Source organism: Coloeus monedula, assembly GCF_965178545.1.
Source record: "Coloeus monedula genome assembly, chromosome: 5".
In the NCBI taxonomy this organism is placed as follows: Eukaryota; Metazoa; Chordata; class Aves; order Passeriformes; family Corvidae; genus Coloeus; species Coloeus monedula.
The window spans coordinates 54,760,242-54,786,886 of record NC_138785.1 but is presented as its reverse complement, the minus strand read 5'-3'; the positions used below and the strand labels follow the sequence as shown (position 1 = coordinate 54,786,886).

At 34.8% G+C, this 26,645-nt stretch overlaps 1 protein-coding gene across 3 annotated transcripts in view; it reads left to right on the top strand.

Annotated features, from left to right (window-relative positions):
* PCDH7 (protocadherin 7) overlaps positions 1-26,645 on the top strand; it is a gene marked incomplete at both ends in the record, with an annotated part of 264,634 nt that overhangs the window by 203,543 nt on the left and 34,446 nt on the right. The gene's annotated exons all lie outside the window — the stretch shown is intronic.

The window sequence follows — 26,645 nt, the reverse complement described above, 5'->3', positions numbered from 1 at the left end:
ATTAAATCTGAAGGTTGTCTTAACAAAGTATCTTCTACAGACATCAACAGAGTAAGACAGAGTGCTCCCTTAGAATTTTGAAGGCAGTGGTACACAGGAAGGACAACCAAGTACATGATGTATGTTCCAGATTAAAAACAGAGGTTATAAAACAGAAAACGTTCAAGAGCACATATTTTAGTTCCTGCCGTGTTTAGCATTGCATGTGGCATAGGAGAAATTAAAGCAAAATGCAGATGAATTAATTTTTAAGATGTCAGCTCATTTTAAGTTGACTGTAATTATTCATCTAAGTAGTCTTTTTCTTTAAAATGATGATATTGTGTAATATCGATATTCTGTATCATCTGATTAGCATTTTCCTATATTTTATAATTAATTTTTTTAAATCTAATTTTTATATTTAAGCTGAATTTGTAACACTGCTATAATACTATGCAGATGTTAGAGAAATGTATTTTTTATATTAATATATTATATAAACTGGAATTTTTGTTTTTAACTTGATTTAGAACTTCAGTGGTCAGTTGCTTGCTTCAGATACTGAGACAGAGAGTTGGAGAAAAGGGTTGAAGTATATTCAGTTTAATGCTTAGCTTTTGAAAGTGGTTGCTATCAGTGGAATATTTCCCCCATACTAAAATGGATAAAAAGAGATCCATGTTTTATAGCGGCAATAGTGATTGCTTGAATTGACAAATTAATCACATATTTGACCTTTAACACACAAATCATGGAAGCTCTTATTCTGAAAGTTTAATTTTAATGCAGATTAATAACTGTAAATAAAAAATTGAAATATAAAATGAGACTAAAATATTGGTTATGTGTCATATTTTTACTTTTATCATCAGTCTTCAAAAATGTGTGTACAATCATGAACAGAATAAAAATTTTTATAGAAATTTAATTTGCAGCTGAATTAATTGATGTGCATTCAATTTATCTGAGGTTAAACCTCCTTGCAGTTTGTTTTATCAAGGAACAGGTTTCAGTAAACAAGTTTTTTCATCCTTGTGTAAGATTTAGGGGTTTATTTTTGTTTATTTGTTTAGGCAAAATAAAAATAGCTCTATCTCTGCAGTGATTTTATTTTGTTTTCTTCCAAATTGTCATCATAGGATCATGGGTTGGGCGGGACAATTAAAGGTCATCAAGACCAACTTACCTTCAATGGCCAGAGACATCTTCAATTAGATCAGGTTGCTCAGAGCCCCATCCAACCTGACCTTGAATGTTTCCAGGGATGGGGCATCTATTATCTCTCTCGCCAACCTTTTCCAGTGCTTCACCACACTCATCAAAAATGTCCTCCTTTGTCCCGGTTGCAACTGGGATAGGGTTAATTTTCTTCTCTGTAGCTGGTACATTACTCTGTTTTGGACTTAGTGTGAGAATGATGTTGAAAATCAGTTCAGTTTCAGAGCAGTGCTTATTCTAAGCCAAGGACTTTCCACTTTCTCCTACTCTGCCAGTGAGCAGGGGCACTAGAGTCCATGAGGGAACCGTGGCAGGACAGCTGACCCAATCTGGTCAAAGGGATATTCCATAACGTAAACCATGCTCAGTAATGCTCAGGTTATAAACTGGTGAAGTTCTCCAGGAGGGGCTGATTGCTGCTCAGTGATGGGCATTGGTCAGTAGGTAATGAGCAAGTCTATTGTCCATCACTGGTTTTTCTTGGGTTTTATTCCTCTTTCTCTCTTTACATTATTCTTATTTTTATTTTTATTCTTATTCTTATTATTTCAATTGTTAATCTGTTCTTATCTCACCCCATGAGTTCTACTTTTTTTGTGATTCTCCTTCCTACCCCACTGGAGGGAAAATGGGGAAAGAAGGAGTGAACAAGTGGATATCTGTGTGGTACTTAGGTGCCAGATGGGGTTAGACTAAAACACCCTTATATGTAGCATAATATGTGATGCACATGAAGGGAAAAAACCAAATAGGAATCTTCATTCTGAAGCAAGTGGTGCTGAGTCATACTAACAAAAAAGCTGGGCAAAAATTTTGTACACTTTTCATTTATTATGCTAGATATAAGTTGAGAGAAAATGTAGCAAGAAGTTCAGGCAGGTCAGGACAATAGTTTTTTCCATTGTTCCTGGTGTTCAGTCAAGCTTCAAGCATATCCAATGATGGATATTTCACAGCATGTACATAATCTTCCAATTATTTGACTCATCTCATTGTGCCTTATTTTTTCTAATACCCAGTTGAAATTTTCCTTGCTGCAAATTCTGTCCCCTAATTCTTGTCTTTTTTTTTTTTTTTTTTTTTTAATGTGTATCTTCTGGCAGAATCTGTTTTCTCCATATTCCCTGCTGTTTAGTTGTGGCACCCCACCCTTAAGGAGAAGGGAGCAGCCAAGATTCATAGATTCTTGTGCTCAAAAGGAACAACAAAAGTCAAAGGGTCTGCAAAAGTTTGCTCCCCTTCTAGGCTTCTATGGTAATGGAAGACTGCAATGAAATCTGTTTCTGATCTTCACTTTTTAAGACTAGATAAACCAAAATCTTTAAGTACCTCCTTTTGTATCACATGCTTCAGTCCTCTAATCATCTTGGTGCCTCTTCTAAGAAAAAAACATTAAATGAATGTCTATCTTGTACTAAGGAAGTGGAAATTAGATGTATGCACCCTCCTATAACACGCTGAGTAGCAGAGAATGATCACTTCTCTCAACCTGCTGTTGGTGCTTTTAGTGTGGAGATGGATATGTGGTTGGTGTTCTTGGCCACAAGCACATACTGCTGCTCTGGCTCAGCTTATCCAGCAAGACCCCACCCTCTAGATCTTTTACTACAGATTTAAGTGAATACATCCTAAAAATAAAATGGAAGAAAGAAAATATTCTATTTTAAGTAGAAATGGAATTTTATAGCTGAAAGCAACTGCTAGCTTAAATGTATGAGGAAATTTCCACACTGATGAACACAGGACTTATATGACCTTATCTGCAATGATATATGCTTGACTACTTAATAATCCATGACTGGTATATGTAATTGAAGTAGTAAAAATTCCAGGAAAAGACAGAAGTATGGGCAAAGGAGTGCAAAACATGTCTTAACAGCAGGAGAAATAAGAGACCTGTAAAAGACTGAAAAGAATGTTGCTGCTTGCAAGTGCTTGAATTGCAGAGCTTTTCAGGGCATCTTTATGTAATAGTGTCCTATATTAATTATCTTTTACCATTAGGTGGTAGTATAATTGCAGATATACTAAAAATAATTTAAATAAATGCATTTACTTTATACATATAAATTATATAAAATATAAATTCTGTTGCTAGTGTTCTTCCTTTTAGACATTGATATTTTACTTACAATGCTAATAGTAATACCACCTATATTGGGACATCACTATAGTCTTTAAATCCATTGTAATAAAAGCATATTTTAGCAAATGGTAGATGACAGAGAAGATTATAGAGCTCTCATAATTCCAAAGTCATCTGTATAGGAATCTTATAATACCCTGGGCATAAATGTGTGTATATTGGCTATACAGTGAGCAGTGTTAGGACATGCAAATCATGAAGACCATAAGAAAGTACTGTAGTAGAAAAGCATCAGCAGGAGGTGGGTGAGCACATTTCCAATAAATATTCTAATATCATAAGAAAGTCTCTAAAACAATAGTTACAAATCCCTAGCTTACATCTTACCTCCACTACCTGTTTATATCAATCTTTGTGGAAGACATAGCCCACTAATGTTTTCTTTATAGTGTGATTTAAATTACATAAAGACTGAATAAAGTGTTTCCAGTTATGCTTTGGTCTCAGGAGCTGGTAAAAATGCTCTTTTTCTTTATTACTGCATGAAAATAATATAATGACATTGAATTTTTCTTAGCCTAAAATTATATTTAGCATTCACCTACAATAGAACAACATATTAGACTAGAGTAATACATTTTTTCCTTTTGGATTTAACCTTTTGTGCTACTTTTGACTTCAGACCAGATGCAATCTTTTCATTGTAGTATTTTTTCCAAGCTCCTCCCTCTGTCTCATGCCTGTAAAATCTTGTAGATTTGGAGTGAGGAGATGAGTTGTTTATTTTTCTTATCTCTCGTTTACTGTGTAAGAAGAAGGGGCATTTAAAATGTTAATTCTGTGACTCAGTTTTATTATCATCTTGGTCATTTATCATCTCAGGTCTGTGAACAAGTTACCTATTTTTAACTTCAGAAGCACTTTTCCTGATTTGTTATAATGTGGGTTTTGATTCTCTTCACATACTTTTTGTACGATTGCGGGCTTCCAGTGGGGTCTTATATCTGACTACAGTTAGTGGATGTTCTGGAACATAGCAGTGTAGTTTTGACTAGATTATTGGCACTTAGGTTGTGAATCATCCTCTGTAGCAATGTGCCTATCTTGTCTGATTTTGCAAAGCAGACTACACTACCTTGTTTGGTTTGCCCTGTTTTTCTGATGCGCACACACACACACACACACACACACAACACCCTCCCTCCCTAAGCAGTTTGCTCATTTGTTCGCTTTATCAATTCAACTTCTTGTGAAGTGAAGGAGCATATCCTATACATATTCTCATTCTTTTGAAGGTTTTGGGAGTCCTTATTTGACTCAGAATATTGTTCTCTGATCCACAGTTTGAATATGAGATGTAAAGCTGAAATGATTATTTCTATGCTGTAACAAAGATGAATCTATGACTTGAGATATTTCTGTCATGGGAAACTCAGCTGCATCATGTTCACTGTGTATCTTGAAATATACAGAAAGGCTAGGCTTTGTACATCTGTAAGAGAAGAGTCAGGGAACAGCAAGCTTCTCAGGCATATACTAGCCTTATGTATTAAGTCTGTAATGTACAGCCTCCGAGAAAATGTTCAATAAAAGTAGAACTACCAGACTGAGTTCAGAATTCTAGAAGAAAATGATAAACTTTTTGTTGTGTGACATGTTTGAAAAGAATAAACAAACAAATTTAGGAAAAGCACAGCAGTTGTTACCATTAGATATGCACGACTAAATATATTTCTGATTAAATATTAAATGGATGCCATGGAAAATGAAAAAGTCAAAGAATTTCTCAAAAACTATTACAAGTGTAGTTCTTGTTGAACATCCAGGGAACCTTTGCTTGATAACATACAGTAATAGACTGACAAAGATGGAAATGCATGAAAAATTATGGCACAGTCATAGAATCAAGGTTATGTCGTGCAACATATTTTTTTTTATTCATGAGTTTACATAGTTACATCAGCATAATTTTACAGCTATCCATGCTAATATGTGTTATTTAATTTCCCTGAGGTGTTTTGTTGGATTTTTTTTCTTCTTGTAGTATGGTTGCCCCATATCTATCTATACTGCCACTAATCCAAGTATTTTGAGTATACCTTAAGTTTTGAACTGGAATGATGCAGTCTTTATTACAAGATAAGATCAATTGGTTTTGAAATTAAGGAGTTAAATTATTTCAGAATATATTCAGAAATAGCACATGCACACACTTTCAATTTCTGTTCCAAATGAACTGATGTGTTACTATAATTTCACATGGTTGATCTGGTGTATCTTGTCAACGTGTCTTATTTCATCTAGTGTGTTTCCTACCTTCAAAATCTTGAATTAGTTGCAGTTCCTCAAACACTTGCAACACAAGTATCTGATATTGTTTTGTTAACACTCTTTAAAGTTTTGCTGCTTCCTGTTATTCTTCATGCTTTTTCAAAAGTATAGCCGTGCTTTGTAAAATCTACAAAAACTACACAAATATTTTTGTTAGCAAAGTTTGCTGAATGCCTGTGTCTGTTCTCAGAATGTTGAAAAACATTCTCCTACCCCACCCCTAATCTCAATCTATATACTCAAAAGTTGTAAGTACCTGTATGAAAATGTTTTGCAAGCTGTTAAATGTTTCTCTTCTTCAAACTCTATAAGCACTGCCTCTCAGCAGTATATACTTTCAATATACTTTCAAAAGATCATATTCTTCAAGCCACCTTAGAATTAAATTCTGTTTAGATCTGACTTGCTTAACCACATAATAAAATTTCATATTTAATTGATCTGATCATTCATTTGTTCTTTAATAAATTTACCTGTGTAATTATCAGTTATCTATTTCATATGTTGCTTTGCAATGTTTTTCATGCCCCACATAGTAAAGTTAAATTGTTTTCATGCAACAGTAATGGACTTTTGCTCTTGTAATTCCATTGTATCATTTGGAAGATGGTTAAAGTTGGATAACTTAGAAATTAATATTTCTCTTCCTACAGGCTAGTTTAATGTTTAGCTTTATTGGTAGAACGTGTGCAACAAACCCCTTACTCTCAGATTTCTTCCTGTCTTGTGGCTCTTCAATTTGTCTTTCAGGTAAAAAAATCATGATTTACATAGTCTTTTTTTAAATCCATTATCATGTTTAAGCTAGTCAAAATGTGGGGGGGTTTCCCTCCTCAAATAAAAATGAATTTTTTATAATGGCAGAATCCTGGGAATGATAAATGGAAGGCAACCTGAGGTGAAATTTTCAAAATGCATTCAGAGTGAAACAAATGAAACTGTGCAGTTTTATAGCAAGGCATTTTGCTCAGAGAGATTGTAGAGTATCCTTCCTTGGAGAAATTCAAAAGCCATGTGGACATGTTCCTGGGCAACCAGCTGTAGGTGGCTCTGCTTGAGCAGGGGTTTAAAACAAGAAGAACTTCCAAGGTGCTTCCAACCTTAGCCAACCTCTGATTGTATGATTTTTGCAGTTTTTTGATCACTGCTAGGTGACAGAAAATCAGGCAGTTTCATTATATCCTCGATCTGTCTTACTGAGTGGGGAAAGAGTCTGATTATTATAATTTTCATGTTTATTTCATATTTATATCTGTGTGTAGTGATACTTTGTATATTTTTATGCAAAGAGATCATCTGAGGAGAAAGAGAGCACATTCCTAAATCCAAAATGCTAAAAATCTAGATATGCAAAATGCAGCTAGTCTGGCTTTTACAACACTTTTGGTAAAAATTTTGATTTTAATCTGATGCTAAATATCTTTGGAAACAACTAATCACTCTTAGAGTATAGCACAGTACATAATCACTAACCTGGCTGTAACAGCTGTGTCAGTCCCCAGCCATAATTGCTTTGGTCTTTTATTGTGTCACTTGGAAAGCAGAGGGATCACTCACACAGAGGAATAGACAAACTTGCCTCTGATTCCTTTTCAATGTTTTAAATACATGCATTTGGCATACCTTGAATTTCACTTCTAGGCACCTATTTATTTAAATCTTCCTGTTCACCTTAGGTGCTCTGTGGCTTCTGTTTGTTAGTTTGCTTTTCTTTTTTTTCCCTAACATTGTGCATGGGGGCCGAATATGTTATCTCCTTTTGTCCGATACGTATATCTACCTTTTAGGAAGTAGTACACATCTTAGACAAGGTGATGCTGAGTATATTGCATCGATGTGATTCTTGGGGAAAAGATTGCCAAAGAGAATCTCATCTATTCAGAAGAAAAACACCTCCTATGCTTAAAGGAAAGCAGTGTGTTCTAGGAATTGATTCTTCCTCTGTTTTTTTTTTTTTTTTGTATTTTGAGGGGAGCATGGTGGTGTCCCCACCTTTGCTCTAGGGAAAGAAAAATTATTAATACACTGTTTAATTTAGAAATATTTTTAAAGTATTAATACTTATGTGGCACAATTTGCAATCCTTTCCTTCATTCTCTCTTTATTCACCATGGTGGCCATTCATATTCAAGGGATGCCCTTATAGAAAACTGAGAGACAGATTAGATTTTATATAGAATCAGAGACTACTAATTTTTCCTGATACTCTTAGTCATAAGGGAAAATTGAGTTAATACTAAAAATTTCTTTAGTTTCAGATAAACTTAACTGAAGTCATCTTATATTTCAGTTGCTTCTAGTAAGAAAGCATACAACTCTCTCATTAGGGAGAAGATCCTATATAATTTTCAGTTCAGTCTCTTAGAATTGTTACAGGTAGTGTATAGTGTACTGTTTCTAAATTGATGTCTAAAATATTTTTCTGTGACTTGTGTTTAAGACTGAAATTTAAATTCTGGACAAGAGCAAATAAATGTTATCTTTTTTCCAAGCCTTTTAAATTCTATTGTTTTGTGTCCTGCTGTTAAGAAAGACAGCAAAACTGTAACCATTTAATAATAAAGCAGAAAGAGAATAGAAATAGGAAAAATAATGCATCCAAGAGACAAGAAACAGTCCTGAAAAAAGCCACTGCATTATAAAAAAATAAATTATACATAGTGCATTATTGTTGTCCATTATGAATTGTTCCAATTTCAAATGCTTTCTTGCAGATGAGGCAATTCATTACACAAAACCCATGAATTTATGTCTCACTTGACAAAACACTTCACACCAATTTTACCTCACTAAGTTTTCACTGGCCTTTGTGGAATTATTCTAAGTGTACATAAATGTAAATGAGGATACAATCAGCCCTCGTGACTGAGTCTTGGTCTTACAGAGTGAAGTGATCTGCAAACTCAAGAATGCAAGGAGAATAGTAATTATCTATTGTAGCTGCAGTTCTTTAATGTCTCAGGTTTAAATAAGAAAAGATCAAAGAGTCATTGCACTATGATCCTGATAAACCTGAAGGCACAGCAGTTATTGCAGTCTATCAGCATGATCCCAGCTCAAACTCTTCTAGCAGGCTAAACAGCAAAAGATTTGAAAGATTCTCCTGTCCAGTTCTGCGAAGACTTTTACACAAAAAAACCAATGATTATTAGAAAAAGTATTGCATAATTTACTTGCTGAAAAAGGCTTCACATGAAGACTTCTTATTGTATTCTTTGTGTAACACTTAACACAGTGGGATTCTAGTTCTACCTGGAAGCAAAATAATATTAGTATTAGTCCTGCATATTACAAAGGGATAGCACTGGTTCTGTATACTCTTCACACTATTTTTGATTTTATATCACTAATCTTAAGGGTTTTTTCCCCTCATTTTCTTTAATGCAGATGCTTGACGTGATTATTATTATTTTAATTACACTTCTTCTCCCTTTTCTTTTGCTATAAGGATTCACACCAGGACAATATTAGTAACTAAAAGATGAGAAACAACCTTTGCCTGGATAGTGCGTAGAAACTCTTGATGACTCAGAACCTGCTTTTTATAAACATAATTCCTGTCTTAGGAGCTCCTTTGCCCATAACAAATTGAAAATCAATAGAAACAATTTCCATCTCCATTCATGATCTGCTCTTCACTGGTTTATCCTTTTTATTTTCTGGATCTGCTTTCTAAAAATGCCACAGGGTCCAGACAAAGTGGAACAATTTATTTATTCATTTTTCTCCTCTGACTGAATTCCTAGCACCCAATTTCTGTTTTAAATTTTAATGTCTTTGTGTCGCTTTCAGCATGCAACATAAATAAAAAAATATATATTCCTTCTTGGGCTGATAAATTCAGAATGTCAACAGCTGTTGCTCATCTTTCTGGTATAGATTTCAAGCTTTTATCTCTGGGTCATAGCAGTCAACAAAATGAGGTTAAATCAGAGCCTGCATACTTATGAGGTTTAGAGAGTATATTTGTATGACTCTGAAGGGAGATAAATGTGCTATTATGAGAAATAGATGCAAGAATTTGCATTAGTTGCAGATGTTTATGAGCTAACAGAAAAGAAAAAGCTTGATAATACACTGACAATCCTTACTTGCAGACAACTTCATGAAGTCCTGTTCAGTACTTTGCATGGTATAAAATGTTTCTGTATATTATTAATAATAAACTTCTGGATGCCCAATCTAGAAACCGCTTTCCTTTGTCTGACTACTTCCTCCTCCTTTGCATCAGCTGCCAGTTGGTAGCTGTACATTTTTCCTTGGAGGACGTAGGCTTTTTGAAATCAATATATTTAATAGAAAAATCAGCAGAGAAGTATATTGAGGGAACACGAATTGTGTGTGTTTATGATTTTATATGAACAATAGTTGTATGTGTGTGTAGATATTTGGGAGTGAAAAAAGACTGCTCACATGTCGAATCTGTCAACTGAAGCTTTCTACAAAGCAATTGGGATGTCAGGAAGCCTTGAATATTATAATTTTCAGCTGTATTGTGTCTAAACACTAAAATGGCTGTTTTCTAATCGAAAGTTTTTTAACTGTACAAGTTCCAGCTGACTATTTTCTGGTGAGCCATCATGCTATACAGGAAAGATGTGCTCAGGAGTGGAATCAAAGCATGATATGACTGTAGTGAAAATTTGGAACAATATACTATGGGAAAGAATCTACCCAGTGTTCAAGGATGTAATTCCTGGTCTCCATTGGAGGATGTGTGCTTTCCGTAGGCAAGAGGAAATCAAAACAAGGCACTGGTATCAAAAGTAGAAGTTTTGCAAAACATATTTGGTGTAACTAAGGTGACGATATTTTCTGTAAAGTAAATTTAAATACAGTAAGATACCCTGCCTTTGGTAAAGAAATAATTTTTTGTTAGATGGTGGTCTGTCCATTATAAAATCAAATTTATGTGATAAAACCTTTTACAAGTAAAAAACCCAAACCCAACATTTTAAAGATACGTTAATTAAAAAAAATGAAACCAAATCCCAAAACAAACCAGCACTGAATAAGTTTCATTAATATCAAGAAACACTTCCACAGTTAAGACTTCTGTTTTGAGTGCTGTTTATTTCATCATCTTTCAAAATGAAAAATTCTCTCAGTAATCAATCAGTTAAATGTTCAGAGAAAGTAATTGCCTCAGCTTATGAGAGCTATAGTTTCTAGTTACAGAAAGAGTGCTAAGTAACAGTTCACATCCTCTGGCGCTGTTCTGTGGGGACAGTAAGTCACCAGCAGATTTCATTGACACCTCAGTGAGAAACATTGCACAGGCTATGAAGTTTCCCAGATTTCTGTGGGGATTCCTTACAGTAAGTGTCAACTTTTTATTGACAGTTACATCAAATGCATAATGGAAGTGTAAACCTGCAGAGGAATAAAATGAGACTGTTCTTGAAACTCAGTGTTACCGAGTCTGGATAAGAAATAAGTATTGGAATTCAGATCTAAGTAAGACAAGAAAATTTTCTTCTCTTTTATGGACCTTTTGCATGCTTACCACTAGTATCATTTCTGAAGCTGCTGATTACCATCAGATGGGGTTTCCCCCCTAGCTTTTCTTGAAAACTTACCTTTTTTTTTCCTTTGTTTTTTAATATTGTCACGTTTGGAAAAAAACAAAACCAAACCAAACCAAAAACAAAAAAAGGAGTGTTGGCTCATAAGTTCACATGTTAACAATTTCAGAATTTCATTGTGCAAGTTCAGGGTACAAAGGTATACCCCTCAGATGGAAGGGATGTGCTGGACAGGAGCAGTAACGTTTGTTAACAAGTTGAGGTAACACCTGCTGGCTGCTACATAATGACATGTTAGAAGAAAAAATTTCCTATCTCCTTTGCCTCCTCCTTCCTTCACCACCCTCTTTTTCCCTGGAGACACTGGGTGAACAACCATGGCACAACGTGCTGTTGTTCCTGCTGTGTACATGGTTCACCTCCTGCCATGAAGCCTATTAACTCCTGATCATGACAAGCGCCAGTGGAAGCTGGTGAATGACGATACTCAGCACCTGCCCCATCTGCTAGGCAGATGGTTGCACATATGAATTTATTACTGCATTGATAAAGGACCTGCTCTGTAGGTAGGGAGTTGCAGATGACAAGGTGGGGAAAAGGTGAAGGGACAACATCTGCATTGAGACATACCAGTGTTGTTTTAACCTTCGTATTCCTTCCTCTGTAATCCCTCTGGTGTTCCATTTGTGTGGTATCCATTTTTTTTTGCATTATGGGGCTTTTATTTCTCTGTCTCCTTTTTTTCCCTTCATTTTAATTTTATCTTCACGCTCAATAATGCACTTCAGCTTAATGGGCTACTCAAAGCTGAAAAAGCAGTCTCTCCTTGTTTTTACTTTAAATCCTGTTTTTTCATTTGAGGAAGAAAGAAAATCTAAATATTGAGCCTTGCTTGCTGGCACCTTTTTACATTTTGTGTTACATTTTAGATATGTAGATATTGTTTATGGAGAAAGAAAGGAAGAAAACTTGTCAGAGGGACTCAGGTCATGCCATAGAGAGCAAATGAAGCATTGTTTTTACTCCATGGCACAATTGCTGAGCTGCTGGATCTTCGTCTTAGTGGAACATCGCAAAACAGACACAGTAGGGGGTAAGAAACTAGGCTTTATACAACTCTAAATGATTTACAGACATGCAAAACTCTAGATGCTATACCCATTAATGAGATGTTTGCTATTTAAAATTCCTTCCTTTCATGAAGTTATGCCTTTGTGCATAGACATCCATGTTTTGTCCTCTTATTTACAATTTGTCAGCTGAAGTAAATCAAGAAACCCATATTTATAGTTCCCATGAAGATTCTAAAGCATAATTACTCTATTACAAAGCAAAATATGAAGAATGCAGTTTTTATGTAGGTTAGATTTATGGTTAAGATTTTCATGAAATTTATTTTCCGCTGACTCATTTCTAAATGCCCCAGACATTGGTGTTAGTCCTTTATTTTTGCGCTGCCTAATTGAAAAAATTCATCAATTATCATAGTTTGGCTTGCCAGATAACAAAATATCGTCAAGATACAAAAGTCAGATAAGAGAAATAAACTTGCTAAATAGAAAGTGATGGTTATTTGGTAATAACTCCTCTTTGCCTATGCCATGCTATTCAGTGGTAATATAGCAGGATTTTACTTTTCTCCTGGTATATAAATTTTGGCTACTGGATGGAATAAAAAACAATATTTACACACAAAGGAGATGAATGTGTCCAGAAGACATTATATCTCATATCTGAAGAGCAGAGTGTTGTGAATAGAGTGTACTGAGTTGTATGCTTATTTAAAAGGGAAAATTATTCTTGTTGCTACTGATGATAATATTACAGACTGCTGATGGCAGCATGGAAATTTGTGAGATTGCAGGTCAGTTGTGACCCTCCTTCAAGTAAGCATAACTTCACTGGTCAATCAACCTCTGTGTGTGTCAGATTGTGTGAGACAGAAGTAGCTGGGAGGCCCAGTCTTGCTGCTCGTGTAATTTATGAGAATATTTTGTTTATGCAGAGTTCTGCTTTTCCTGTTCCCCTGTTCTGCACTCTGCAAATCCCTTTCCAGCCTGGAATTTCTGTGGTTTGCTTCTTGGGTTTTTTTTTGGTTTTTTTTAGTTTTTTTTAAATTTAAATAATGAATTTTCAAATTTTAAATTGTATATATATATATATATTCATTTATAAAGTACCACTGGAAAAGTGCAGAGTTTTATATTTGTAGTGTTCAATGACTCCAATGCAAAATCTGAAATTCTACAGGATTATAATATAGTTTATGAAAGTAACAAAGATGCTATGGCCCTATGAAAGACAAAGGCTGTTTTATTTATATTTATTTTACAGTTTCCTGGTAAATTAACCATTATATAGTCAAAACTTTTCTTCTAATTACTGAACAAATGAACTGAAGTTTTGTCAAAGGGCCAGTATGCTTCTTTGGTTCTAAATGTTCTTCAGCATGTGTTTGTCTGGCAGAGTGAGTCTATTACAGGGTGATTGATCTATCACACTAAAAATCAGCCAAAACCATAATATTTGAACTGTTTCATTAAAGGAATATTTTTCTAAGTATTTCAACATACATCTGATAATTAATTCTTTTCAAACTAGTTTGGGAAAGTTCATCACATTCAGTGATCTTATATGATGCAATACTTCCAGTTTAAATTAGATATCATTGTAGGATATGCTGCTCTATTAATGGAAGGAAATTTTTAGTGTTTTGGACTGATCTTTTCAAGGACATCACACACATAGAAATACTTACAGAAATGTACATAATATAAATGTGATAGTTATTGTAAGGGAATAGATTTTTCCACAGTAAACTAAGATTTAAATGGGCATATTAGTAACAGATGTTAATAGAGAAACTATTTTTCATTGTTCTTAGCCATAGTGATATTGACATTTTAATAAAGTTTAAGTATTTCCAGTAAAAATGAAAAGTACTGAAAAATATGCAAAATAATTCACATCTACATGTCTTGAAATTGGAATTTCTCTAAGTGCTGGTTTAATAGACCAAAAAAATCTCAAATCAATAATCCTAAATTAAGTTCCCATTATTGCAAGCTCAAAATGAAATAAATAGAAGCTTCAACAAAGGGCATTATGCAATGTTTATCTGAGATTGTATTAAGTGCTATAGATGAGGTCAATCTCACCTTTTGTCTGAGGGAAAAACCTAGATCTCTGGAAGTGAGTTGAGAAGCCTTTCTTCTCTGTGTTTGCTTTTAAAGATATGGTCTGTGGGGATGGTAAATGGGTTTGACAGAAGAGAAGTAATTCAAAGCCTGTTCACAAGCAGAATTGTTTTAGATCCTTATGAGGAGCAAATATCCCTCCATGTTCTCTATAGAAGGGCATTAAGAAGCTTTAGCATTAATCTGTTTGGAGCAAGTTATCCATTCATATAGTTCATTCAGACTTTAAGATAGCCATCTGATAGAAGACTGTCAGTTCTCACTGAAAATATGTTTCATGGCATTAAGTAGGCAGTAGAGAGTTTTGTGTCTTTACAAGCAGGATGATATATTGATTATCTGAAACAAAATTTGCATAGAGATGAAGGAAAATCGTTATTACTTGGTGTGGTAAGAGACAGGCATTATGGAAAAAGCTATTGCAGAGTATTAGTTGACAATCATTGATTAGTTATAAAGCTGGTCACATCCATGATGATATCACTCTATAATTACTTTTGTAGACAGAGAAAATAACGCAGACATTCCAGGAATACGCAGGCAAATCTTAGTACTTTATACTCTGTAGCTGATGGTCTACCAATAAGTTTATTATAAATTAAAGGATATTATAGACTTTATGTGGCAATTAAGTTTTGGCAGCTGACAAAATACCTAGTTCATTCCAGGTCAGAATTAATCCATGTTTCAGTCTATACTTTTTTTCCATTAACTTTAGCTTTAAAATTAAGGTTTTTGAATATTTTCAATGTTCATTGAAGGTTGTCAAATGATGTCTTAGTTTTCACATCTGTGGAGTTAAGCTTACAGTTATGCTTATCTCTGTGCTTACAAATACAGCTAATTCATTACTTGAACTGATGCTGAGTCTGCATTCCAGATTTTATCCTCAAGCACACAGATGCTTGTGTTTTTACAAGCCAAGCCTAAACTTACTGGAGGATTGATTCACAGGGTTAATTAAGGTAAAAGATGAAAAAAAAAATTATTTATTGTCTTATTACAAATAGAAATAATATGACAGCAGGAGCATATAAATTTCTAGATGACTTGCAACTATGACCTAAAAATGTCTTCGAAGCCCTTTTAGGTAGATGAGATAGTCCAAAGTACACTTGTTCACAATAAACCCTTAATGTCACTGTTTTAGGATGTGCATTCCTGTGGCTAAAATTTTCAATAATCTGTTGAATACAGTAACATTTGTACAAGATAATTAATATATTTAATTCTGAATCACAATGACTTGACCATTATTTCAAAGTGTCAAGTTGTGGAAAGGTACTTGATTGAAGACAGCTCTTAAATTTGTTTATTTGTTTGTTTAGTTATTTCAGAAACCAAAGCACAAGTTAATCATCAAATAAAAATGTCAAGAAAGATTTAAAAGCCTTTTTTTTTTTTTTCCTTGGGGCTAAGAACACTGTAGAATTTTTTTTTGTCTCTCACACTGTCTTTATTCCTTTCCCTATAAAAATATTCCCTATATAAATATATGTATATCATGAGGCAGAGAGGGAGATGGGTCTTGTAAACTTTTATCCATCTTCTCAAATCCTGCTCTCATACATTTCTTCTTGATGCTGTTCCATCTGAAATAACTCTTGGTGGTGTGAAGAAGTAGTTGGTATGTCAGCACGGAAAATGGGTAGAAAATTTTGCATGTGTGGGATCTGGACAAGCACCACTTTTGTCCCCAGTGAAAGAGCCAATATAAGCCACCTGCCAAGAATAAATGTAATTTTTACTGGTTTTATATTACTAAAGAAATACTGTCCTAAGTTCATTCTCAGTTTGATTGTCATGGTGTCTGAAACAGAGGCTTTGAGACTGATTTCTCTTTGATCATAACTGACTGGAGAAGATATTTCAGACACCGACATCCCTTTAAACTTCCTGACTTAAAAGTCGTAATAGTAGACCCTCACCTACACAATATCAAGCATAATGAGAGATCCTGATAGGAAGAGTGGACTGAACTCTATTCCTGACTGTGATTCTACTCCTGGGAATAAGTATACCACTATCTCTCTAAACATAAATTCAAAGAAAATGCATGCTTCTCATTTACTAAGTAAAAAGTTCTGTAACTCAAACATCAAAAGAAGCAAACCTTTGTTGCTAAGCAAATTAAAAATTTGCTGGTACATAGAAATATTTCTATAGTCTCTCTTTCATGAGAGTATACAGGCTTAGACATAGTAAATGGTGTGGAATAATTATTTTGAGAAACATAATAAAAAAGTTGTAGCTGATAAAAAGCACACTTTTTTGGTGAGTTCTAGTTATAACTGGAATTGAAATACAATTAATTTCATTTTCTCTTGCAGCAGAATATTTTGTTCTGTTGTTTCTGTGGACAATCATGAAACATGAAATTTCTTCTTGTGCCTTTATGGAAAAAAAAATCTTATGTAATTAAGTAAGTGTTAAAAGACATTTAAGAGCTGGTTTAAAAATTATATATATATTATATAAATTAACTATATCCTGATTTAAAAAAAAAAAAAAATAGAAACCCTCCAATAATGATAAAGCACAGCAAGATCCAGCTGCTAGAAGTTAAATTTGGCCAAGGTGGTCCTTACAATGGTTAGCCATTAAAATATACATGTTTAATAGAAGTTTTATTTTAATGACCAACAGTAATTTTGAAAAAAACTTTATCTTGATTTTAAATTAGATGTACTGAAATGCTAACACGTTATTGGGTATTAAGAGAGAAATTTTGTTATCATTGATGATACATTATATTTGTGAGGTACATTTCATCTAGCAAAACTGTAGGTCAAAAATGTATTTAATTATATGTTACCCCTTCTGGATGTGTTTGCTTAGCAAAAGAGTTATAAAGAATAATTTTTATGAAAAAATTATTAATTAGTTTTATGAGTTGCATTACTGTGTAATGCAAAAAAAAAAGCAATCATCTGGTTTTGGGGCGGAGGGTGGGGGGCAGTCTGGGGAGTGTTACTGACTTGTGACTTGTTCTTTAACAGAATCTTCTTGATTCTGTTAATGAGGGTAAAACGTTCTGAATGGTTTATTTTCTGACTCCTTGTCCTCCCATTACTAGAATGGATGAAGAGGCACAATCTCTCTCCTTGTTTCCAAAGAGTCATTTGAATAGCATAAGAGTATGAAATTACAATGAGTTACAGAAGGATTCTTATCCTGTGCCAGGATCTGATTCATTTCAAGAATCTACAAATTGATTTAGTTAAGATAAAAAAATACAAACCAACTATTTCTTTTGAAACCAAATATAAATTTGAAACTTTCTTGAGTTTAAGGAAAACATATTCCTTTAATTCTATCTTTTTATTCTCTTCCTGACTTGGATTGCAAGAAGAAATTGAAAGGGGTGGCATATGAAAAAATATTCAAATGCTGTTTTACAAACAAAACCTTTTCAGATTGAAATTCAGTGGCATAGTATGGTCCTGATTCAGATGAAATTGAGGAATTTCTAAACTGTCTTTTTTGAAGAGACTTGATCTTGTGGCCAGGTTAGAGGGAAAATTCCCCTTTCAAACCACTTCAAATTGTTCTAAATATTTGTCATGCATTTAATTGGGAATGACTGTGCCTTACTCTCCAGCTCCCCAGCCAGCAGATGAGTCTAAAAGGAGTCTCTGTTCCAGTTACTGAACTCATTATTCATTTTTGCTCCAAAATTATTAATGATCTATAGTGTCAGCCTGAGTTAGCCCGCTGCTTTTTCTTCCATTCTTACTTTCTATCTAGTGCAAGTTGTATGAGATTAACTGTTTTAGATAAGCTTTTACCAATGTTGCTGTGGATTTCCTTTTTTTCCTGCAATCCCTAGTGAACAGAAAGAACGCTCCTTATATCTGTGTGCACTAAATATATAGGAAAGCCATACAATTTCGTGAAATACTCTGATGCTTCTTCAATTAAAACACGGGAATAGATACAAAGAGATATTTAGGCAAGAGTATAGCTCTTTACCTTTTATGTAGCTTGTTGCAGAGGAAGTCCACTGCTCCCATAATAGGGAGCATGAGGTTTCCCAAAAGGTGATCATTACAATCCAATTCCAGTAACATAAATTGTGCTTGAATTACTCAGGTTAGGGAGACTTAAGATTGAGATGCATATCTCCAGTAAGTGTTCATAGGTTTGAATGCCTTCTGCAAGGTCATTGTTCGAGGCAACTGTCAGGAGCATTTTTTATCATTTTTAAAATATGGTGAAAGGAGAAGATGCTTCATTCTCCAATTATCGCATTTAGAATCCTGATGGCACGAGTTGACTCCCTGTTTCTGTCTTTGTGGCTTTAAAATAGTCCTTTAGTCCTTGGGAGCATAACTAGCAGGAAGGTACAGAGCACACTTGTATGGAATAGTGCAATTTCTTCTGCGGCAACTTACTGTATGGCTGAGAATAATTCATGTGATTGAGCACTGGAGCTACATCACATGTCACTGTAGCCCAGAATTCTTACTGTGAGGGAAAAAAAAAGGCTTGTGCTTCAAGACCAATTTCAATATGCAATTTGTTAGTTTTCATAAGAACAGGAATATCTTCTTACTTACTAACCCATAGAGCCATACATTTATTCCCATGAGGGCCAGGGGGAGGAAAACGATGAATATTTTTTAATGCAATACAGAACATTCATCAGGTAGGAATATGAGTAAGTGCACAAACACTAAATTCAGAATAGCTGAAGACTGGAAAATAGGGTTATATTTTGAGAAGAGGAAGTAACTGAATGTGGTTTTCCAATGCTATTAATAACCATTGAAAATACTGAATTGTGCAGGGAAATGTGCACAGTGCCACCATCACTTTTTTTTAGCTGCAGATGTGCTCTGAAAATGCCTTGATTGTGCATTGTTGCTGCTATAGGGAATGTGTGAAATGTATGGATTAAACCTCAGCTAGACTTCCAGCTGTTTATCCTGAGGCCTGTCTGTTTAGGAACAGAAGCAGATCTCAAGATCATGTTGTTCTTGACCACTTGACTACCTACTGACTTCTTAGGCTAGCTAAGAGCCAAGCAAGATGTTTTTTAGAGTTTATGGTTTAAATCTGAGTATAAAAAAATGTAGAGGTCTATGAAAGACAACTAGAATTTCTTTGTATGCTCTTTATTTACTTAAATACTCTTATATCCTGATTAATGTCCTGCCCTGTATTTAGTATCCTGCTATTCTGTCCAGAAAGTGCATTTATTTATACAAGTGATTCAATACCTTTCTAGACAGCTTTCAGATTGTTTATTAAAACCTTTAAAGCAGAAAGTATAGAAAATGTTCTAGTAAATGTTTGATTATTTAGTGTGAGTATGTACAAATGTTAATAGAGCAGATGGGAGAATTAAAAATGAAAAACAAAATTTTCAGCATGGATACATAAAAAGTTGTACCGATTCCAAATTTGTTCCTGTTTTGTTTTTGATTTTTAGCTGCATAAAATGTTATTTTAAACCTTGTGATACTTTTATGAACACAGTCTTTCAGACAATTTTGTCAGAAAAAACAAAGTAAGCAGATATTAATACATTTACTGTCAATAATTATACCTGCTTTGAAAATAGTAATGAAATATACCAGTGTTCTGATAACGTAAGAGATCTTTTTAATATCTTTCTGTTGTAGGTTCTCTCAAGGTGTTAATATACAATAATTGCCCTTGTGTCTGGAATATGGGATATTAACCTCTTGTGGGAAAATTATTTCCCTAGAGGGTTTATTTCTGTATTTTGTTTAACTAGCTTTTTGCTCATTAGTGTAAGAAAAGGAAACACATGAATGGAGAATGTGTTGTATTCTAATAAATAGGAAAATTTCTATCATGAGAAAATGAACATATAAATATGTAATCACTAATATTTTTATTCTTGGTGAAAATATTAAGTAATATAAATTCATAATTTAACCTAATCTAGATATTCTGCATTCCAAATATTTTGTTGGAATGGAATAAAGTTTTAAAAATGGGTCTTAGAATAGCACTCTTATAAATTACTTCTTGCTCCAATAAGTGCTCTATATGTTGAATTGAAAAGATTTATTTCACAGACTAATAAATCCAGTTACTGGGATATCAATGCTTGCCAGTCCAAAGCACAGTCCACGGCAGAGCCAGAAGTCAAAGCAGGGTCTCTGGACCTGATGTTTGCTTCCACAATAGAAAGAAAAACAAAGGACGGTTACTTTTTAAGATATAATTAACAGATATCACATCTGTGTTTTGTGTTATTATTCACTATGCCGAGTCCTTATAGCATAGAAAGTTTTAGTACAAATAATCATTTAGGCTAGCATTTTGTAGGCAACCAAATATAATAAAACAGGGCATTATCACAGCAAGTTTCACTGACACTAGTTTCGAGAGTCTAATCTTCCCTTTGTTATAGCAACCCAAATTACCTCAATAATTCTAAGGATAGAAAGAAATGAGCAAAAAGTAATGGAAAGGGAAATTATCTTCTTCTTCATTATACAGGGGCTTTAAATGTACACTAATGACTTTTTTTGTGTATGCATTAATATTCCCAAATGCAATGATACTGCAAGCTACCTAATGGATCTATACAAAGAATCACTATTGAGACAATTATTTCTATCTCCTCGATCAAGTGAGATATTTTTTCAGCAGTTGAAGGTCATACATGTGTATCAGCGTGCTTTATTCTTTATCATGAGATCATACAATAATTCAGACTGAAAGAAACCTCAGGAGGTCTCTAGTACAGCCTCCTGCTCAAAGCTTATTCAGCTATGAGGTCAGATAAGTTATTTAGGTCTTTATGTCTAAGACCAAGTCTGGTCTTGAAAACCCTCAAGGACAAAGACTGCATAACTTCTCTGTACAGCCTGCCCCACTGCTCAACTGCCCTTGGGGTCAAAAGGTTTCTACTTATATCCAGGTGGATTCTGTCTTGTTCCAAATTCTGGCCATTATCTCTTACCCTCTCTCCGTGTTTGTGAGCTGTCTGACTCTCATGTTTTCATGACCTCCTCATAAGTACTTGGGGCCTGCTGTTAGGCCCTCCAAAGTTTCCAGCTTCCTCAGCCTCTCTGCACAGGACAAGTGCCCCTAGGTGGAACTCACTCCAGTTTGCCAGTGTGTCATATTGAGCAAGAGATCCAAAACTGGACCCCTGACTCCCATCTCAAAAGTACTGAGGAGAGGTGCTAATCACTCCTATAGACCTTCTGGCTGTGCTGCTCTTGGTACAGCTCAGGATGCTTTTGCCCTTCTTTGCAGCCAGGACACACTGCTGACGCACACCCACCTTGCCATCTACACCTCCTTCCCAGCAGAGCTGCTCCAAAGTTGCTCCACCACAGCCAACCAAATCCCAGCCTGTATCAACTCAGGGACTCTTCCTTCCCAGCTTTCACACTTGACATTTCTTTATTTTGATTTTCATATGGTTCCTGCTGGCCCATTCCTCCAGTCTGCCTGGATCTGTCTGAATGGCCATCCTGCCCTCAAGCATATCAATTGGTCCCATGGTTTGATTTCATCTACAAACTTGATGACAGTGCACTCCCTTCACCTCCTCCAGGTTATTGAAAAAGCAAGAAAGTTATTTGAAGTCAAACTGTTGGGGTCCCCTCCCCTGCCATGGAGCCCTGGCAGAGGGGCCCTGAGGGCACAGGCACGGGGTTTCCCTGCCCCTGCTCAGCCTCGTTCCCATGGGTTGGTTTGTGTTCCCTGCGCGGGCAGAAGGACCCTCGGTCCGTGACTGGAACAGTTCCTGGGCAGAGCCCCGGCCATGCGGCTGGAGAAATAAACATCTCTGAAACAGCTAGCAAGAATCTGTCCATATATACTTCGTTTCCACGGGCCTCCTGGTTTGAAATATTCTTATTGCAGTAATCCCCGCTGCAACATCAAACCTCTAGACTTCATCAAAAATCCTGTTCTGATTATTTTCATTAATCCATTATTACAGTTTTCAAATGAGGAGATAGCAAAATATCTTGCTAATAATGAAAATCCCAGTACATAACAATAGTATTGAGTTTAAAAGCCACCATTTAGGCAAGAATGTAAATGAGAAGATTTCAGGATTCTAGCTGGAAAGTCTAAAAATAATGAATACACAAATTGTCTTCTGAAATATTCACTAAACAGGAGCTGGAACTCAAATGCCATGAATTCTAATAGAAGCTGGCAAGCTGCACAGTTTGAAATGCTCTATTTTTTCATACCTGAATAATGATGTAAAATGCCTTAGGGATGATGATTATGATGATGACACATAACATCTCATCTGAATTATATGATATGCAAAACAATAAGAAAATATATCCTTAAACCGCAAATTATCCTTGTGAATTTTCTTCCATGGTAAATACAAAATTGCAATTGAAACTTGTGAATGAGAAATTTTTTCCTGAAGTAAGCAAAATTTCAAAGCATCAGTGGAAAAAACAAAATGAATTAAGTGTTTAATGTAGAAATTTTGTCTCATCTAGATCTTAATATATAGAAACAGTGGCTTCTGTGGAGTCTAGAATGACAGCGCTTCAAATTTCAGATTTTTAAGATGTGGAATATGCCTATAAAAAAACCCAGTAGCTTCAAAACCTCTAAATAGTCCTGTTTAGATCTTTAATCTGGAGACACACAGTGTGGAGCACACTGGTTTTGCATGTTTCCCAGAAAGCCAATTCATTACTAGAAATCTGAATACTGAAGGCTTAGTAGTAGTGGTTGTGCTAATTCTAATGTAATTGTAATGTAATACTGCTAATTAATGATGACAGTAAAGTTCATTATATTGAAAAGTAGATTTAAGTACTATAAGACTTAATCTTAGTGGAAGAATATACTGCACCAAACACTGAAAAACAAAAAATGAGTTCCTACTCTATTAACCAAGTGTTCAATGTTTTCATGTCCCCATTCTATAGTCCAGTATTATAATCAAAATTTTTTAGTTTACTGGATTCCTGTTTTTACAAAGTAAAAGTAAATTCAGCCTCTTGAACTGGTAAGGAAGACAACAAAAATCTGGGGAGGAGTGACACTAATATTTGTTAAAGTATTATATATCATTAATAAGGCTAATAATTTTATAATTGTAGTTGTTAAAATATATAATTCATCATAAAATTATTTTTCATTTTTCACACCATTTACAAACAATCTGAAAAATGGTTTATGATGTCAGGAAACAATGGTTGGATGAAATATCTCCTCAAATTGTATCTCTAACAGATATATTTATTTGTTTAGTCATTTCTCTCTGTAAAGAGTTGTTTCCTTATGGATTTTATGAGATGTCCTTATATTATTGATAAACTACAAGCATGTACATGAGTTGCTTTTAATCATATATATGGCTTTAGAAATGTTAACCAAACAGGTTTGTTTCTTTCCCAGAGACTAGCATTTTTATCTTTGCTTTCAGTTTTCTGGATTGATTTTACTACTAGTATGAATTTAGAAAAGAATACCAAACTCCAATAAATAGAGAAAGCAACCCAAAACCTAATAAAAAGCAAGCAAACAAAATCCTAGAACAACAACAACAACAACAAGAAAGTCCACCTTGATATAGCAATCAATATGAGCAGATAATGCTTTGCCTCACTATTTCCTGTATAGACAAAAGAAAAAGGGGACAATAACTGTTGATGTCATTCCCATTTTATTTAAAAATAACTTTGCTCAAGGATCTAAAAGAAAAGGAAAACATCAATGCAAAAAAAAAAAATTACAAACTCTGTTACATAGAACTTGTGGTTCAAGAAATCTCTGGATAGTCCAGTTTAGAGCAGTATTGTTCACATTGAAAACTGTATAATTATATTTTTTTTCTTTCTCTATCTATGTAATAGTTGGTTGAATAAGAAGTAAAAACAAATTTTAAAAAAGACAAGAAACGCCACCAAAATTTGAAATACTGTTACGGAAAGCCCATAGCTTCATTCCCCTGTGCTCCTCAGATTTAGAAATAAAACTTTGTTTCATAGGAAAAACTCATCTCTACAATACGATTCAGTCTTTGGGTTTAAAAGATCAGCTGGCTGAGGGGGCAGCTTTTCAATCTGTAGAATTACAGGTTTGTTGAACATGATATGATGAAGAAATAAATATTAATTCTGTAGAAACTTAGACCTCTCTTCTCCCCTGCCCATACTCAGGATTAAAGAACAAAGTAACAGACTTCCTCCTTCACCTGGCAGATCAAAAGTACAACTCTCAGAATCATGTCTGAAGGTGTCAGTGTTCACTAAAGGTGAGAGAGAATACCAGGAACTGTACATGTCTGATCAGGATTCGTTTGCTAGTTAGGAAGTGATTGGCAGAAAAAGAGGTATTAAGCACTCAGGCTCAGAGAAACCAGAATGAATGTACAGCCAACATTACCATCTGTTGAATATGAAATGCTTGGATCAAGACATTATAGATACATTTCCCCAAACAGCAGGGGAAGCAGTCTTTTTTGGAAACACTTTCACAACAGAGTAGGGAAGCATTAAGATAGAAGCAAAAAGCTGTTCACTAAATTCTGGAGAGCAAACCACTTTATTGATGCAATTGAACTGTATTTAAATTATGCTGGATCTGTGAAGGACTTTACAACTTACCTCTAAATTAATAAGTTGGATTTCTGATACATACTATACAAGCTATTATTATTAATAATAATTATGATCATCATAATTAGAAGACTTTTGGGGGAGCCAATCCCAAGTGGCCATTTGAGCTATGATACATGACCTTTTAGCCTGAATAAAGCCAGATATTTTTACCATTTTCAAACATCCCTTTCCTGAACTACATGACCTTTGACAAACACTAAAGCAGTGAAAGTTATTCTACTTCCATGTTTGAAGAACTTTTGAAGAAGGTAGAGGGCAGCTCTAACTCATGGGGGTAATTGTCTATGGAATTACTCTTTTCTACTTTTCTTCTTTAATTGTAAATTGAAATGTGAAAACTAGGACTAGACCTTTATCATCCAAGATTAATCTCATCTGTGCAGCCACCAGCCCACAAAGTAACAGGAGCATTTAGGCTTCCAGATGGATTAAATCATCCATTTTGTTTCTTTCAGTTCTTCCTGCCCTGCAGTTTGATTTTCAGTCAGAAAAATAAATTATTCAGAGACCACTGCCTTTACCATTGCTGAAAGCACTACCAAATAACTAGAGAAATGTAAAACTGTGAATGAGGGTGGTGGGTGTGATACACTTTTACTTCTTCAAGATGTGGTGTGTTGACCTTGGCTGGACACCAAGTGCTCACCTACACTCCAAGCCACTCTACAGTCCCCTTTCAGCTGGACAGGGGAGAGAAAATAAAATGAAAAGCAACTTATAGATTGAGATAAGGCACTTTAATCCAGAAAACGTGGAAGTTTGCATGCACGTAAGCAAAGAGGAAAGAAAGCTTATTCTCTACTTCCCATCAGCAAGAGATGTTCAGGGAAACAGGGCTTCAGCACATGTAGCAGTTGCTCCAGAAGTCAAATATTGTAAATAACAAACACCCCTTCTTTTCTCCTCCTCCTTCCCTTAGCTTTTATATCTGACAACATATGGTATGGAATATCCCTTTGGTTATCCCTTTGGGTCAGCTGGCCTGGTTGTGCCCCTTGGTGACAGGGGGCAATATTGAGAGACAGTGCTGATGCTGTGCCAGCCCTGCCCAGCTGTACCCAAAACACTGGTGTGGTATCAACACCTTTCCAGCTACCAGTGCATGGCACAGCACTGTGAGGGCTGCTGTGAGAAAATTAACTCCCTCTCAGCCAGACCCAATACACAAGGATTTTGAATAATGCACAATATTCTTCTAAGAAATTTAGGGAATTATGACCACTGAAGCTGGTATGAAGCAGGTTAGAGCTGGTCGGAGAACTATTTCCTGAACGGCTGCCCAAGTTTGAGTGTAATAGTCTACAGAGATTTGTCCCAAATCTGGACTTGATAAGCAATTTCACTAAAAAATGGAATGAAAGAAGGCTGTATTATTATTAAATATCTGATAATACCATTCTGAGAGAGACTTGGAATATTTAGAAGATAGTAGTAGAAACCAAATGATCTTGGGAACAAAAAAAACCCCAAAGCAAACAACAAACAATATTGTAAAGGTATATACAAGAAGATTTGCTGTAACATGTATGATGCAATTCTTCCACTCTACTTGAATTAGTTGATCAAACAGGGTGTCATCATTTTTGTATAATCTTTTTAAGAAAGTTTTTAGGTAGAAGACAATTTGCAAAAGAATAGCAAGCTCAGAACATTAAGAAATATGATACAAGATCAGAAAGTGGAAATAAATGGCTTTATTTTAGTGTAG